Source organism: Octopus sinensis, linkage group LG3 (assembly GCF_006345805.1).
Source record: "Octopus sinensis linkage group LG3, ASM634580v1, whole genome shotgun sequence".
Lineage (NCBI taxonomy): Eukaryota > Metazoa > Mollusca > Cephalopoda > Octopoda > Octopodidae > Octopus > Octopus sinensis.
Window position 1 is genome coordinate 36,494,312 of NC_042999.1, and position 18,644 is coordinate 36,512,955.

An 18,644-nucleotide genomic window follows, 5' to 3' on the forward strand; every position below is an offset into this window, starting at 1 on the left:
AAGAAAGAAAGATGGCCGATGGTTATGTGGGAGCCACGTGAGCAATGGAGGAGGAGTGAGGGAGAGAGAGTGACAGAGTAATAGGAGAGAATAGTGGGAGAAGAGGAGGAAAAAGAATAAGAGAGAGAACGAGAAAAACAAAAGAGTAAAATGATCAAATAGTGTGCGCATCATATTATAAATATATGTATATTCTTGTAATTGTCATTTTAGTAAATAAATAAATAAGCTGACATTATATAATGCCTAAAAGTTGATGAACCACTTATTGATCCCCTCCATTTTCTTATTGCTCTCTCCCTCTCTCTCTCTCTCTCTCTCTCTCTCTCTCTATATATATAATATATATATATATATATATATATATACATACATACATACATACATACATACATGCACACACACAAATATATATATATATGTATACACATGCACAGATATATATATATATACACACATACTACTATCATCATCATCATTTAACATTTGTTTTCCATGCTGGCATGGGTTGGACATATATATACATATTTAAGTTTCTGTGTCTCAAATCTACTCACAAGGATTTGACCAGCCTAAGGCTATTGTAGAAGACACTTCCCCAAGGTGCTACACAGTGGGACTGAACCCAGAACCATGTAGTTGTGAAGTGGATGGAAGCACTCCGTCGGTTACGACGATGAGGGTTCCGGTTGATCCGAATCAACGGAACAGCTTGCTCGTGAAATTAACGTGTAAGTGGCTGAGCACTCCACAGACACGTGCACCTTTAACATAGTTCTCAGGGATATTCAGCGTGACACAGAGTGTGACAAGGCCGGCCCTTTGAAATACAGGCACAACAGAAACAGGAAGTAAGAGTGAGAGAAAGTTATGGTGAAAGAGTACAGCAGGGATCACCACCATCCCTACCGGAGCCTCGTGGAGCTTTTAGGTGTTTTCGCTCAATAGACACTCACAAACGCCCGGTCTGGGAATCGAAACCGCGATCTTATGACCGCGAGTCCGCTGCCCTAACCACTGGGCCATTGCGCCTCCACAGTTGTGAAGTAAGCTTCTTAACACACAACCACACCAGTGTCCATATCCATTATATTATATTTCATTCATTCTATGTCTCATACTGTTAGATATCTTACAATGTCTATCCTCTTGTGTTGTTCTCCATTATACTTTGCCTATTATTATATCTTGTGTCTTCTGTCATAATTACTTACATCCATTCACCTTTGTTTTGCTTCGACGTTAGGAAGAAGACATTCACAGTGCATCTCATTTTATGCATTTCCTCATATCATTTTCAGATATGTGACTTTCAACATGAGTATGTGAATGTGTCCTTGTGCATGTATGTGTAGGAGGATATATATGTGACTGAGCATGTATATGTTCATATACATATGTGTGAGTGCACTATATGTACGACTGCGTACGTATATGTGTATGTATGTGTGTGTGTGTTTCTATGTAATTTTTTCAAAATGAATGAAACCTTAACCCTACAGGCAGTTTACCTACACAACTGCATTTCTTCGTATAAAAATTTCTAGATGATATTGTATTAAAAATATATGGATTTGTCTGTCTGTATGTATGTATGAGGTCTGATCAGTAAGTATCCGGACTGGTACTATAAAAACAAAACTACAACATGTACCAATTTGGCATTTAATCTTCTTCAAAGTAGTCCCCTTTGGAAGCCACACACTTAATCCAGCATTGTTTCCATTGATGGAAGCATTCCTGGAACTTGTTTTCTGGGATAATCAGCAGGGGCCTTGTCACATTCACTTTAATTTCCTTGGCATCCTGAAATCTTCTTCCTTTCAAGCAGGATTTGATTTTCGGAAAGAGGAAAAAGTTGTAAGGAGAAAGATTTGGGGAATACTGAAATGTTCACTATAAAATTATTTTAGCATTTTCTATTTTTTACTTGTTTTTTCATATATATATATATATATATATATATATACATATATATATATACATACACACACCATGTATACATACATACACACACACACACGCATGCACACCACACACCTACACACACATATATATATAACATATATATATATGTATGTATGTATGTATGTATGTATGTATAATGTATATATAATTAAGATTCAGTTGAATTAGGTACTTAATTGAGGCACCAAGCCAGTTTAGTATAGTCCACACAGCTCCGAGTTAGTGAACAGAATGTAAATAAGTAACAAAGATGTCCAGGTATCAATACATTATGTCTGTTTTGAACAGCTCCATTTAATCAATCAACGAAAACATTGCATCAATTTGAAAGAAACTGCCCTCCTCAGAAGTATATGACCATATAGATTTCCAACATAAAGTATAAACCATTTTCTAGAAACACAGTTGACGACTCCCAATGGATTTAATTCTAAATGGTTGTATATTACATGCTGCTTAAAACCTTCTAAATATAAATAACCCCCCCCCCTCGCCACTATTTTCCTCTGCTACTCTCTAAATAATAGTAGGCTTAAGAAGATATGCATTTTTTAAAAAAATTATTCTGCCACAAATATAACATAAGGAAACAATGTAATTATTTTGGTTTCCAGTATAGATATAAATTTGTTAAAAATTATTTATCCTTTATGTTGAAAATCTATTTGGTCATCTATGTCTAAGGAGAATGGTTTCTTTCAAATTTATGTAATGTTCTCATTGATCGATTAAATGGAGCTGCTTGAAACAGCCATATTGTATTGATACCTGGACATCTTTGTAACTTATTTACATTCTCTCTCTTTCTCTCTCTCTCTCTCTCTCTATATATATATATATATATATAATAATAATAATAATAATAATTATAATTGTGTACAGTGCTCAGGTGCACTACAACTCATCTAAAGTGTATATATAATCAGGTGTAGTTTCGACGGATTTCGGAAAGCATGAGGGCCTTAAAGGATGCAGTGTCATGGCAGTCAACAACTGATGCAGGCAGTTTATTCCACGCTTCAGCACCCTGAGCGTGAAAAATGTTTCCGAAAGTCATGGGAGCTGTATGTTTTCTGACTTTGTAGGCATGTCCACGTGTGTTAGACACATGGAGATCAAAAAGGTGTTCAGTGTTGTTGTTGGTGAGGTGGTTGATAACTTTGTGGGTGTTTACCAAGTCCGTCGCCAAACGCCGGAGCTTCAGTGAATCCATGCCCAGGGAAACAAGGCGCTCAGAATATGGTAGGTGTCTGATGGAGGTATGCGTTTGGTTGCACGTCTCTGGACAGATTCCAGGAGGTCAATGTTCTGTGCAAGATAGGGGTTCCAAACTGATGATGCGAATTCCAAGTGTGGTCGTACCATAGCTGTATACAGTTTTAAATAGATGGCTGGAGAGCGGCTAACAAAAGACCTGCTGAGTGATGCCAAGACACCCTCGGCCTTCCTGACAATCTTAGAGATATGCTTTGACCAACGCAAATCACTGCTGACAGTGATGCCTAGGTCACGCTCGCAAGAGGATTTCTTGATATCAGTGTTGTGGAGGGAGTATGTGAACGCAGGGTTTTTTCTCCCAAAATGCATGGTGGTACACTTGTCACAGCCAGTTTCAGTTGCCAGTCTGTGATCCATTGCTGCATTGTGTCTAGGTCTGATTGCAGGAAAGAGTTGTAGACATCAGGATCTGCCTCTTGATTTCAAGGTACAGGCTTGATGTCGTCTGCATATTTCAATACTGTGGCATTCCTTAAATTGGCATCTATGTCGTTAATGTATGCCACAAACAAGAGGGGACCAAGGACAGATCCCTGTGGTATATATATATTATATATCACGTGACCGACCAGACCATCAGATGTTGCTTCACATCACTGGTCACAATGCATTCTCATTGCTTTAGCCTTCGAATGACGCCACCCCACTGGCTAAGCGAGCAGGCCAACAGACGAAAGAGTGGTGAAAGAGTACAGCAGGTATCACCATCCCCTGCCAGAGCCTCGTGGAGGTTTTAGGTGTTTTCGCTCAATAAACACTCACAACGCCCGGTCTGGGAATCGAAACCACGATCCTACGACTGCGAGTCCGCTGCCCTAACCACTGGGCCATTGCGCCTCCATATATATATATATATATATTATATATATATATATATATATATATATATATATACATATATATATATATATATAATACATATATATATGTACATATATATATATATATATATGTATGTATATATACATATATATATATACATATATATATTAATATAAATAATATATATATATATATGCATATATACATATGTATATGTACATACTTACATCTATACATATATATATGCATATGTGGGCACAGGATGTCACGAAAGGTGTACAAAAAAAATACAAGTACAAGTACATGGAACATGAATTATTCTTTCAAACAATGAAAGACACAAATGGGAAACAAAACAAGCAACATAAAGAACGACCCTTCATCCGTTGTTGGCTCCTTTTCTAGTCTTGTATTTCAAGCATTTAACAACACTATACGCTTTCGATAAAACAGTTGCTCCTGCAAGGCAAATTAAATAAAATTTGGGATTTTGCGGAGGGTCAAAATTGGTAACACAAACAGGACAGTGAAAACAAACAGGAAGGGCTGCTAAGCCTAAACAAGGTCGTGGTGGCGAATGTGTAAATCAAGCTTGGACAGGAGACATACAAAAAGCACATCTTCCTTGCTCCAGCTACAACGGAGAGAAAGAAAGAAACACAAGTTAGGAGAAGAAAGAAAGATGGCCGATGGTTATGTGGGAGCCACGTGAGCAATGGAGGAGGAGTGAGAGAGAGAGAGTGACAGAGTAATAGGAGAGAATAGTGGGAGAAGAGGAGGAAAAAGAATAAGAGAGAGAACGAGAAAAACAAAAGAGTAAAATGATCAAATAGTGTGCGCATCATATTATAAATATATGTATATTCTTGTAATTGTCATTTTAGTAAATAAATAAATAAGCTGACATTATATAATGCCTAAAAGTTGATGAACCACTTATTGATCCCCTCCATTTTCTTATTGCTCTCTCCCTCTCTCTCTCTCTCTCTCTCTCTCTCTATATATATATATATATATATAATATATATATATATAATATATATATATATACATACATACATACATACATACATACATGCACACACACAAATATATATATATATGTATACACATGCACAGATATATATATATACACACATACTACTATCATCATCATCATTTAACATTTGTTTTCCATGCTGGCATGGGTTGGACATATATATACATATTTAAGTTTCTGTGTCTCAAATCTACTCACAAGGATTTGACCAGCCTAAGGCTATTGTAGAAGACACTTCCCCAAGGTGCTACACAGTGGGACTGAACCCAGAACCATGTAGTTGTGAAGTGGATGGAAGCACTCCGTCGGTTACGACAATGAGGGTTCCGGTTGATCCGAATCAACGGAACAGCCTGCTCGTGAAATTAACGTGTAAGTGGCTGAGCACTCCACAGACACGTGCACCCTTAACGTAGTTCTCGGGGATATTCAGCGTGACACAGAGTGTGACAAGGCCGGCCCTTTGAAATACAGGCACAACAGAAACAGGAAGTAAGAGTGAGAGAAAGTTATGGTGAAAGAGTACAGCAGGGATCACCACCATCCCTACCGTGGAGCTTTTAGGTGTTTTCGCTCAATAGACACTCACAAACGCCCGGTCTGGGAATCGAAACCGCGATCTTATGACCGCGAGTCCGCTGCCCTAACCACTGGGCCATTGTGCCTCCACAGTTGTGAAGTAAGCTTCTTAACACACAACCACACCAGTGTCCATATCCATTATATTATATTTCATTCATTCTATGTCTCATACAGTTAGATATCTTACAATGTCTATCCTCTTGTGTTGTTCTCCATTATACTTTGCCTATTATTATATCTTGTGTCTTCTGTCATAATTACTTACATCCATTCACCTTTGTTTTGCTTCAACGTTAGGAAGAAGACATTCACAGTGCATCTCATTTTATGCATTTCCTCATATCATTTTCAGATATGTGACTTTCAACATGAGTATGTGAATGTGTCCTTGTGCATGTATGTGTAGGAGGATATATATGTGACTGAGCATGTATATGTTCATATACATATGTGTGAGTGCACTATATGTACGACTGCGTACGTATATGTGTATGTATGTGTGTGTGTGTTTCTATGTAATTTTTTCAAAATGAATGAAACCTTAACCCTACAGGCAGTTTACCTACACAACTGCATTTCTTCGTATAAAAATTTCTAGATGATATTGTATTAAAATATATGGATTTGTCTGTCTGTATGTATGTATGAGGTCTGATCAGTAAGTATCCGGACTGGTACTATAAAAACAAAACTACAACATGTACCAATTTGGCATTTAATCTTCTTCAAAGTAGTCCCCTTTGGAAGCCACACACTTAATCCAGCATTGTTTCCATTGATGGAAGCATTCCTGGAACTTGTTTTCTGGGATAATCAGCAGGGGCCTTGTCACATTCACTTTAATTTCCTTGGCATCCTGAAATCTTCTTCCTTTCAAGCAGGATTTGATTTTCGGAAAGAGGAAAAAGTTGTAAGGAGAAAGATTTGGGGAATACAGCGGCGCTCAAACACAGGGAATGCTGTGCCTAACCAAAAACTGCTGCTGAATGGGCAGGTGTGTTGTCATAGTGCAATTGCCACTCACCGGACATACACAATTGTGGCCTTTCCAACGGATAGCATCCCACAAAATGTTACGGTAGTACTCCTTGTTTATTGTCTGACCATGTGGAGCATACCTATGATGAACAATCCCCTTGTCATCAAAGAAAACGGTCAGCAGTGTCTTCACATTCCTTCAACTCATTCATGCTTTCTTGGAGAGGTTGGGGTCTTCCACTGCGAACCCTGAGCCTTTGTTTCAGGTCATAGCCATAGAACCCTGATTCATTACCCATTATGACCGTTTTCAAAAAGTTTTCATCGTTCTCAACACAATCGAGAAGATTTTGAGCAACTGAAACCCAAGTGTCTTTTTGGTCAGATTAAAGCAGCTTTGGCACAAACATGGCAGACATGCATCTCATACCAAAATCTTCAGTGATAATGGACTGAACTGAACCATAACTAATCTTCACACCTTCTGATCACTCATGGATGGTGATTTAAAAATTTCCTCTCACAGCTGCATGGACATCTGCTATGTTTTTCTCAGTTCTGCTGGTTGCAGGTCTCCCAGAATGTTGGCCATCTCAGAAACTTCTGAACCACTCGTACACTTCTGTGAAGTTCATGCACTCCTCCCCATACACTTTCTGCAATTTTGCATAGGCATCTGAGCAGATATTGCCAAGCTTTTGGCAAAATTTGATGAAGATTCTCTGCTCAACTTTCTCTGTCATGGTCAATGCGATGATCACATGCTACATATATTCCTTCCAAGCACAGCTGTTAACAGCATAAGTGAGAAAGAACATTAAAACTTAGTGCCCATGCACAGCAGAGTTCAAGGTCAATCTGTGCCAAATGGTTTTACTCTGTGTGCTCTAGCTTTGTTACTATGGCAACAGTCCAGATACTTATTGATCAGACCATGGATAATGCATGCATATATATATATATATATATATATAATATATATATATATATAATATATATGCATATATATATGCATATACATACATATATATATATATATATATATATATATATATATATATATATATAATATATATATATATATATATATATATATATATATATGCATATATATATGCATATACATACATATATAATATATATATATATATATATATACATATATATATATATATACATATATATATATATATGAATGCTTGTTCATATGGTTTGTGTGTGTGTGCATGCATATATCAAATATATTTATAGATACATATACACATGCATATATTTGTAAAGTATGTATGAACAGATGTACATATGTAGATTTAAATATGTGCATATGATGTGCATATGTAAGTATGTGTGCATGCACACACAAGTATACACACACACACACCCATATATATCTATATATATACATGCACACATACATATATATATCCTTACGTAAATATATTTATAGGAGCATATATATGAGTATATAGATACACACATAAATATATATAAGTACATATATATATATATATATATATATATATATATATATATATAATATATATATATATATATATATATACATATATATGTATGTACACTCACATGCATACACAAATATATATAAGTATATGTGTATGTATATGTATAAACACACACATATGTGTGTAAATATACATAGATATATATATAATAATGTATATAAATTTACACATAAATATATACACATGCCTATCATAAATATATTGTCATCATCATCCAACATCCATTTTGAATACTGAAGTATATATATATATATATGTCTGTCTGTGTGTCTGTTTGTCTCTCTCTCCCCCTCTCTTTCCCCCCTCCACCCTCTCTCTTTATATATATATACATATACATATATATATATATATATATACAGACACATACACATACACTCACAGACACAGCAAGAGAGAAAACGTGTGCACTGTGCGTGCATACGTGCATGTGTGTGTGTTTTTGAGTGTGTGTATACAGGGACACAAATGTCACCTCCAACCAGATATTCATGACCAAAGTACTTTAGAATGTCATTCGTCTGGACATTTTTATGTATTGACAAGAACATTGCCCATTGTGTTAATGAACAGAATAAGTAATATTCTGTGTCGTTGAAATATGGCTATATATATATATTTGAAAAAGAAAAAAATTAAGTAAAAGTTACATGATTTGAAAATTAAATTCATATAACATTTTACATTTGTCTTTGTGACTCTGTGTGTGTGTATGTGTGTTTATGCAAGTATGAAGCCAGAGAGACAAAAAGACATGCAGGCAGACAGACAGACAAATGTATAGGGTATGAGAGGTATTTGAAGACATATTTGATAATTTAATGAAACAAGTCTAATCTAGCAAAAGCCAAATATATTTGGTGGCACATAAAAAGCACCCACTACACTCTCGGAGTGGTTGGCATTAGGAAGGGCATCCAGCTGTAGAAACACTGCCAGATCAGACTGGGCCTGGCGCAGCCTTCTGGTTACCCAGACCCCAGTTAAACCGTCCAACCCATGCTAGCATGGAAAAACAGACGTTAAACGATGATGATGATGATGATGATGAACATTTGTTTACATATTCTTGATAAGTTTTCTTATAAAGGTATTCTATGAATCTGGCCTCAACTTTTTAAGGACTGCTTCAGCGTGGGGTCAGAATCATAGACATAGACATGCCTGCACTAAATAGTTCTTTTTCATTTCAGACATCACCTGGACAATGGCAGCTTTCAACAAAGCTATGATATTGTGACCATGTCAGTTAGCCTACCGTTCAAGAATTCTCCAAATGTAGTCAACCATGGGACTTAACCCTTTTCACATTGTTTTGAATTCATCAGGCATTATCTCGTAGATTCAAGATTTTTGATGTTGTGATTGTTTATTTTTAGAATTACATTGTGGGATAGGTGAAAGAGGCTGGACCTGGTTGGTTTGAACAGAAAGTGAGTAGAATATTTTGGCAGGATATAACCAGTTTAAATGCCAAAGTGTTAAATCTGATGATTCTGGAAGCTACAAGTTTGGTTTTACATGATTGTATAGATTATCTGACATCCATTTTAGATAAGACTGTGTAACACAATTTTTGTCCTCGGAAAGCAACTGTTATTTCTTATTTGCTTACCCCTAGAAAGTATGAAAAATGGCTAATATTTCCTTCAAACTTTGCTTTTATTACATTAATTCAAACCCCCAAAGAATCTCTCTCAACACATGGCTATGATGCTCCCCACCCCACCCCCGCTACTCCTGCTCATGATCAGAGGTGCACATATTGTCAACCCACTAAGGGACATGTTCAAGTGATTTGAGTCAAGCAAGTGACAAGAAAATCTGTGGTATTGAGCAGAATATTTGCTATAATGATATTTCTGCTTCAGCAACTCAGTACTTACTCTGTCTGAAATGTAATGGAAAATATAGGTCAATTTCAAAACATTGATGTTCAGGTCACAAAAGCAAAATTTGACGGGAAGAGTAGTCATTTCCTTTGATTTCTAGATAGATAGGAAATAACACTTACTGACCAAAGACAAAAAATAATAATTAAAATTTTGGTAAGTCCTGTTCAAATATGGCATATGGCATGATATGACCGTCACTACTCACCATTTCTAAAACTACCATAGTTACCAAAAATTGAGTGTGCATCACTGGGGGGGGGGGGGGACATCAGAAGGATCAGCACAAAGCCATCTGCCATGTCTGTTATTAGACTTTTGGTCTTGGTTGAGTTTTTTATAGTGGCTGTTGTTGGCTGTTCGAGTGCATGCTATTAAATGGAAAAACAGTTAGTATGAATCACCATAAGACATTTTTGTGTGTAAATATATTGTTTATTCTGTGGTGGAAGCATGTAGTGTGATACAAAAATATATGTTAACATACAAAGAAAGTTTTGATTTCTGCTTTTGTACTGAAAGAAGTAACATATAATATTTGTATTACAGTATGTATGCATGTGTGTAATGTGAACAGTCATTTTGAAGTACTTTTTCACTAATGTCTAAGGTGCCACAGAAAATTTAAAGATTCCAAATATGTGTGTGGGGGTGGGATAGCTAAAAATGTTGGAAACCATTGCATTAGATTATCAGCTAAATCATGACTCTTTGTACTCTGAGTTCAAATGACATCCAGTCAAAACATTATCAATGATGATTCCAGAGAACCAATGAGGGCCTTTACTGAGTGGGCTATCAGCGCTGTAGTGCACAAGGATATTCAATACAAGTTGTATACACTGAAAATGCCAAGTAAGCTCTGCAAAGACGCAGGAAAACCATTTGTTCTGTGACAAGTGCTTATATTACAAAGTTTAAAGACCCTCATCCACATCCCATACTTTGCTTCTTCTCTGATGAGAAAAACTTGTAACAGAGCTACATATTACAGAGAAATATGTGAGTTGACTTGCACAGCAGATGAATATATCGATGAGGCATCTAGCCTCACTTTTGAGAATGTGTGTGTGATAAAATATCTTTATTTTTGAACCATATATCTTACGTTGAGGTGAATAGACATGTGAGTCACATGTGGGAAATTGTGCGTGGAGTTGTAGAGAAAACATATGTCTTTGACCGAAACCTGGCAGGAACTAACTGAGAGTTTTTTACAGTGTAACTCAGAACAAGGCTAGTGTCTCAGAACGAGGCCACTGTATCAAAGTGAGGCTAGTGTACCTCATCAATATATTCATCTGCTGTGCAAGTCAACTCACATATTTCTATGAGTCAAGTACATGAACATGAACATTGAAATAAATATCAATGGAAATAGTAGTTGTGATACCTGTGCCGGTGGCACATAAAAAGCACCATCCGTACGTGGCCGTTGCCAGCACCGCCTCGACTGGCTTCTGTGCCTGTAGCACATAAAAAGCACCATCCGAACGTGGCCGATGCCAGCGCCGCCCTGACTGGCTTCTGTGCCGGTGGCACATAAAAAGCACCATCCGAACGTCGCCGTTGCCAGCGCTGCCTTGGCTGGCTTCCGTGCCGGTGGCACGTTAAAAGCTCCAACCGATCGTGGCCGATGCCGGACCCCCCTGGCACCTGTGCAGGTGGCACGTAAAAAGCACCCACTACACTCACGGAGTGGTTGGAGTTAGGAAGGGCATCCAGCTGTAGAAACTCTGCCAGATCAGACTGGAGCCTGGTGCAGCCCCTGGCTTCCCAGACCCCGGTCGAACCGTCCAACCCGTGCTGGCACGGAAAACGGACGTTAAACGATGATGATGATGATGATGAATATGTAGCTCTTTTACAAGTTTTTTCTCATCAGAGGAGAAGCAAAGTATGGGATGTGGATGAGGGTTTTTAAACTTTGTAATATAAGCACTTGTCACAGAACAAATGGTTTTCCTGCGTCTTTGCAGAGCTTACTTGGCATTTTCAGTGTATACAACTTGTATTGAATATCCTTGTGCACTACAGTGCTGATAGCCCACTCAATAAAGGCCCTCATTGGTTCTCTGGAATCATCATTGATAATGTTTTGACTGGATGTCATTTGAACTCAGAGTACAAAGAGTCATGATTTAGCTGATAATCTAATGCAATGGTTTCCAACATTTTTAGCTATCCCAACCCCACACACATATTTGGAATCTTTAAATTTTCTGTGGCACCTTAGACATTAGTGAAAAAGTACTTCAGTTTTTAAATAAATGGTTAATAGTTGAAATATGTTATTTTTGAAAAAATTAAAAACCTACAATAAATATAAAATTTGTAATTTTTTTCAAATGATAATGAAATACTAGCACTTAATCCAGCCATATCCAGTCTAAATTTTCTACCTCTTTTATATTCAAATCAACCACATCCAGCCTTTCACACCTAACCTACAATGTCATTCTAAAATAAATAATTACATCATCGAAATCACAAAGCTACTTGATTCAAAATATTGTGGGTAAATAAGCATCACATTTGACAGAGTGATTTGAATGTTAAAGGATTAAATTCATTTTATTACCATTAAATAAATTTCTAAAAATGTTTAAAAATTGATAATGTAATGAAAACAATTTTTGAACAATAATTTATAATAATAAATAAGCATTTAAAAAAAAGTTTTGTCCAAAGGTGACTTGTTTTCTACCATTAATTTAATAAATGCCACAAAAAATATCAGTGTCCATTAATTGCACATTTATTCTCTCTTATTTTATTTCATAAAAGCAAAAATATTTTGTGAGTTCAATAAAGCAACCATTTATAATCATATAATTTTTATTTTTGATATGATAACAAAAAAATCTCTTGACACCCAGACAATTAATAACTTCTAAAAAAATGGTTACTTTTTGAGCACAAAAATTAAATCCCGTAGCAATTTTTTTAAAAAAATCTGTTGTATTACCTTTTTATTGTATTTATTCAATGAGATCCTTGTGACTGATGCAGTATCACAAGTTATTCAATATCAAGGGTCTATGGTTGTTAGAGACGAATGAAGATTACCTCTACTTACAATTTCTAAGCAATTGTGAGCTTTTGATTGCAGGAAAGACATTCAGCTAGAACTTGACTCAATTAGGTAAGTAAGGAATGCAATGATATATAATTTAATATCTTGCCAAAGCAATGGAAAGTGGAGGCATGGGACTTAGTAGATAGGGTGTTGGACTAAGATTGTAGTTTTGATCCCAAGACCAGGCGATGTGTTGTGTTCTTGAGCAAAACACTTCATTTCACATTGCTCAAGTCTGCTCGGCTGGTAGGGAATTTATATGCTATGGAAACCGAGAAACTGACCCTTATGAGTTGGCATGGCTCAAGAAGGTAACTTTACCCTACTTTAAAGCAATGGGGATTTCATGACAATTTCACTTCTTGTCCATACGTTATTGAAATCGAGATAAAATTTAGCTTGAGCAGTATGATTACTCTACAGCTCAATAAGGCTTTCTTGCCATCTGATATCAACTTCAGCTGCATTTGTCCCAAATGGGTCTACCATCCAATTTGGAATGTACATTTCCAGTAGAGCTTTGAATCTAATTTCCTTATCATCGTACAATTTCTTCAAGTGCTCAAAGTACACTAAAATATCATCCTCTTGCAGCTTCTCCTCAATAGGGGCAAGAGTTGCAAAATGCATTAACTTTTTATGCTCAATATTTATCCTGAATTGATTAAGTTTTCCAAGTAAAGCACTAGTAGCCTCTTCTTAAACTAAAAGATTTATACTTTTACCTTGCAGCAGTTTGTTCAGTAAATTCAGCTTCTCAAATATATCTGAATGGTAGAATATGCCATATTTGGCAGTTTGGATTTCTTCTTCAAGCTGCTTCCCACTCGGAAATATTATAACACTTGCAAAGTTCAATGAAGCAACACAGGCAATAACCCTTAGAGATTGTCACCAGATGTATGAACTTCAAAACAGTAACATAGTATTTAATTCATACAAGACTGTCCAATGACAGCTTAATACTTTATTCATCAATGATAAATTATAATTGAAATGTCAAATGTATCTCTTTTTTTTTTTTCTGTCATGACAAAACTTAATATATAGAAAATATTGGGCCATTCCATAAATAATGTGTTTTTTTCAATTGCATGAACTAAAAGTTGGAGGAGACGGGATAAACTTCCTGCATCAATTTGCTATAAAAGTAGATGGTAATTTTACCCTGTGCTTATTCATAGTGCAAGTTTTGAAGAGTGAAGTTCGGTTTTAACAGTTTCAAAGCTATAAGGAAAGTGACAAAGGAACATATTTGGCATATTTTGCTTTATGAGTTCAATAAAGGCAAAAATGCAATGGAAAGTGTGAGGAATATTAATTCAGTATATAGAGATTGGACAATAAGCATAAGCCAGTGTCAACAGTGGTTCCTTAAATTCTGAGCTGGAAACTATAGCCTAGAAGATGAGCCTTGTCCTGGAAAATCTGTAGAGCTCAACGAGGACATCCTGCAAACCCTGGTGGAACAAAATCCCATTGTAATTGTTGATGAACTAGTAGAAAAGCTTAGATTTGGTCATTCAACCATTCATTGACACCTGCGTGCCATCAGAAAAGTCAGCAAGTTGGGTCAATGGGTTCTTCACAAACTTTACAAGTCTAATCACATGCAGAGAGTGAATGTGTGCTCTTCTTTGCTGTTCATACACATGCATCATACAAAATTTCAAATGCAAAATTTCTTACATGTTTTTTCCAACATGTGCAATTTTGTGATTCCTGTTAGCAAATGAAACATGTGTAATGGTGAATAAAGAAGGACCTGGCATTGCATTCAATGCTGAAAAGTAAAATCAAACAGCATTTCAACTCTGTGTGAATATATGTGTGTATGTGTATGTGTATACAATGGAAGAATATGAATGTTTATATGTGTGAACCAGTGTTCTATCAGTAACAAACGATGATAGATGTCACATCTCAAAAGACAACCACAAAATAACATTGACAAGTATATTAATTTGATTTACCATCTATATTTATATATAAAATACTACAATTAGCCATCATTTTTGACGGCACGGAGCCAGCTAGTAGCTTATAATACATTAGGTCAAAACCCACTTAGGTGGAGAAAAAAAAAAGCAGTAAACAGAAGAGATGTGTTTCAAATCTAGTAGGTAGCTTTCTAACTTTTTTCCACCCTAGAATTTTTTTTAACCCAATAATCAATTATAAACCAGAAAGTATAATGATGATTGCTTCTGATAAGACCCTATGGAGGTAATACCTGACCCTCCTAGGAATAGTGGACAGACAAGGTGGGTTGATTGATATGTTGTTAATAAAATCTTATTTACAAATATCTCAACACTTCAATAGTTGCATTGTAAATATAAGGTTTTTAGAAAGTTCATGCTAATTGTTGAATGTTGAAAACTAACTTATTCATAACACTGTGTAACACAATTTTTGTCCTTGGAAAGCAATTGTTATTTCCTGTTTGCATAGCCTTAGAAATAAAAAATGGATAATATTTCATTCAAACTTTGCTTTTGTTACATTTATTCAAATACCAAAAAAAAACCCTCTCAAACACATGGCTATGATGCTCCTGTACTGTTCCTGCTCATGATCAGAGATGCACATATTATCAGCCACTAAGGGACATGTTCAAGTGGTTAAAGTCAAGAAACTGATAAACAGATCTGTGGTATTGAGCAGAATATTTGCTATAATGATATTTCTGCTTCAGCAACTTAGTGCTTACTCTGAAATGTAATGGAAAATAATTCAGTTTCAAAACATTGATGTCCAGGTCACAAAAGCAAAGTCTGAAGAGAATAGTAGTCATTTCTTTTGATTACTACTGTCTGTCTGTCTTTGTTACCTTTTTTCTTCACACTCCCTCTTTATTTCTACTTGCTCTTCCCCAACCCTCTCTACTCCACTCTCTCTCTTTCTTCACTTTTTGATACTAAAAGACCATCCAATTTTTTTTTTTCTTTTTATCACTCATCTTTCTTCTATTTGACCAGAGCATAGGTACGGCATATTTTGTTTCATCTCCTGCCCCAGCTTATCTTTCCACCTTTCATTCCTTTCTTTCCTTCTTTCATTCTTCCTTTCTATCCTATTTTCCTATCCTTCTCCTGAGCCCTGTCATTGTACCTTTGGGACACAAGCACCACTATTTTGTTTCTTTTTTGTTAGTTTTCGTTATGTTTCTAAGTGTTAGCAGTCCTCTGATATTCAGTAAGAGCACTGATGTGATGTAAGTGCTGTTGCTAGTGGTGTCCACCTTGGGTCCATTCACTGTGGTGGTTTTATGCATTGAGGATAGTCCCATCTGTGAGATTGATGTAACCAGATCAGTTGCTGTATAATCTTTTGTGCCATGTCCAAAAAAAATCATTGTTCAGCAGCTGCCCTTTCAACGATATGTTGATAGGACTGGTTTGTAATATGCACTACATCTGTGTATTTCCATTTTGGGGCAGGTGGCGCGTAGTCCTTTCCTTTTGGCCGGTGGTTTCCACCCTGTTTCATGTTGGTGTGGCAGGGTCTTTGGTGAGCAAAATGGCAGCTTGCACCTCCCTCTCCATGCTAGGAGACACCTTTCAAGTAGAATTTGCACATTTGTGTGTGCTGTCTCTTTATATCCTTTTTGTTGTATGGGCAGTCAAATTTGCTTCTTCCTTCGGCTGTTTCTTCTCTTGTTTTTGCTCCTTTTGGTTGTTCTTTCTTGGCTCTTTCACCTCCAGTTTTTTTTGCATATATATATGTATTACAAAATTTTAATTTTTTTCGTCTTTGGTCAGAAAATGGTATTTCCTATTCACTTCATCATCATCATCATCATCATCATCATTTAATGTCCATTTTCCATGCTGGCATGGGTTGGATGGTTTGACTGGGGACTGGTAAACCAGGGAGCTGCACCAGGCTCCAATCTGATCTGGCAAGGTTTCTACAGCTGGATGCCCTTCCTAATGCCTACTACTCTGAGAATGTAGTGGGTGCATTTTATGTGCCACCGACATGGGGGCCAGTCCGGTGGCACTGGCATCAGCCACGTTCGGATGGTGCTTTTTACATGCCACCGGCACAGGAGCCAGTTGGGGCAGGGGAGATGGCATTGACCACATTTGGATGGTGCTTTTTATGTACCACTGGCACGTATCTTCCTGTGCTGGTGGAACGCAATGAGCACTATTCATGCATAGGTTGATACCAATGCCGCCTGACTGGCTCTCCGTGCCAGTGGTACATAAAAAGCACCATCCGAATGTGGTCAATGCCAGCTGCTCCCCTGCCCCAACTGGCTCCTGTGCCAGTGGCATGTAAAAAGCACCATCCAAACATGGCTGATGCCAGTGCCACCTGACTGGCTCCCATGTCGGTGGCACATAAAATGCACCCACTACACTCTCAGAGTAGTAGGCATTAGGAAGGGCATCCAGCTGTAGAAACCTTGCCAGATCAGATTGGAGCCTGGTGCAGCCTCCTGGTTTGCCAGTCCCCAGTCAAACCATCCGACCCATGCCAGCATGGAAAACAGACATTGAATGATGATGATGAAGTGAATAGGAAATACCATTTACTGACCAAAGACAAAAAATTTTGTAATACAGTGTAATTTGTAATGATTACTATAAAACAAAGAAAGCAATATGAGGTGTACCCCTTGTGATCAACCATCATAGGGGAAACAATCTCTTCTAGACTAAGTTAAGCCAAGGCAGGTTTGGAAGTTTGGAAGTTACATCAAGGAGTAAAGAAGATGGTTAGAGTATACACATTAAATCATTTTTTTTTTCTATACCTTCATTATAAAGAACTTAAATCTTCTAATCATTGATAGCCATCTACAGCACTAGTTCATTCTTTGGAATCATCGGTGCAGCATAACTCAAGGCTCTTTATCTTTCATATTTTTTACTTGGTTCATTCATTGGTCCACAGCCATTCTGGGGCACTGCTTTGAAGTGTTTAGTCTAACAAATTGACCCCAGTAGTAATTTTTAAAGTCAGGTATTTATTCTGTTAGTCTATTTGGCAGAACCAATGCATAAAGGGAATGTAAACAAACCAACACCAGCTGGTAGAGCAAGGAGACATATACAGACACAAAGACACACACATATGCATATATACATACACATATGTGTATGTATAATATATATATGTATATATCTATATATATAAAACTCAACTTGTTTGTCTGTGTGTGTATTTGTGTGTGTGTTTGTGTTGAGTTTTATATATATAGATATATATATATATGATGATATATACATATATATATGATGAAATATATATATATATTATATATATATATATATAATGGGCTTCTATACAGACTCCATCTACCAAATTCCCTAACAAAACATTAGTCAGTCAGGTGCTATTGTAGAAGACATTTTCCCAAAGTGCCACACAATGGGACTGAACCCAAAACCATGTAGTTACAAAGAGAGCTTTTTAACCACACAGTCAAGGTAAGCGATAGTTTTCTCTCTATCTTTTGCAACTTGTAT

The 18,644-nt window shown here is 36.7% G+C and overlaps 1 long non-coding RNA gene across 1 annotated transcript in view; it reads left to right on the forward strand.

Moving 5' to 3' along the window:
- Positions 1–9,819, forward strand: part of LOC118762434 — a 22,388-nt gene extending 12,569 nt beyond the window's left edge. Inside the window, exon 3 of the long non-coding RNA XR_004998184.1 lies at positions 9,384–9,819. This is a non-coding gene — a long non-coding RNA (uncharacterized LOC118762434). The remainder of the gene's footprint in view (positions 1–9,383) is intronic.
- Positions 9,820–18,644: the final 8,825 nt, after the last annotated feature.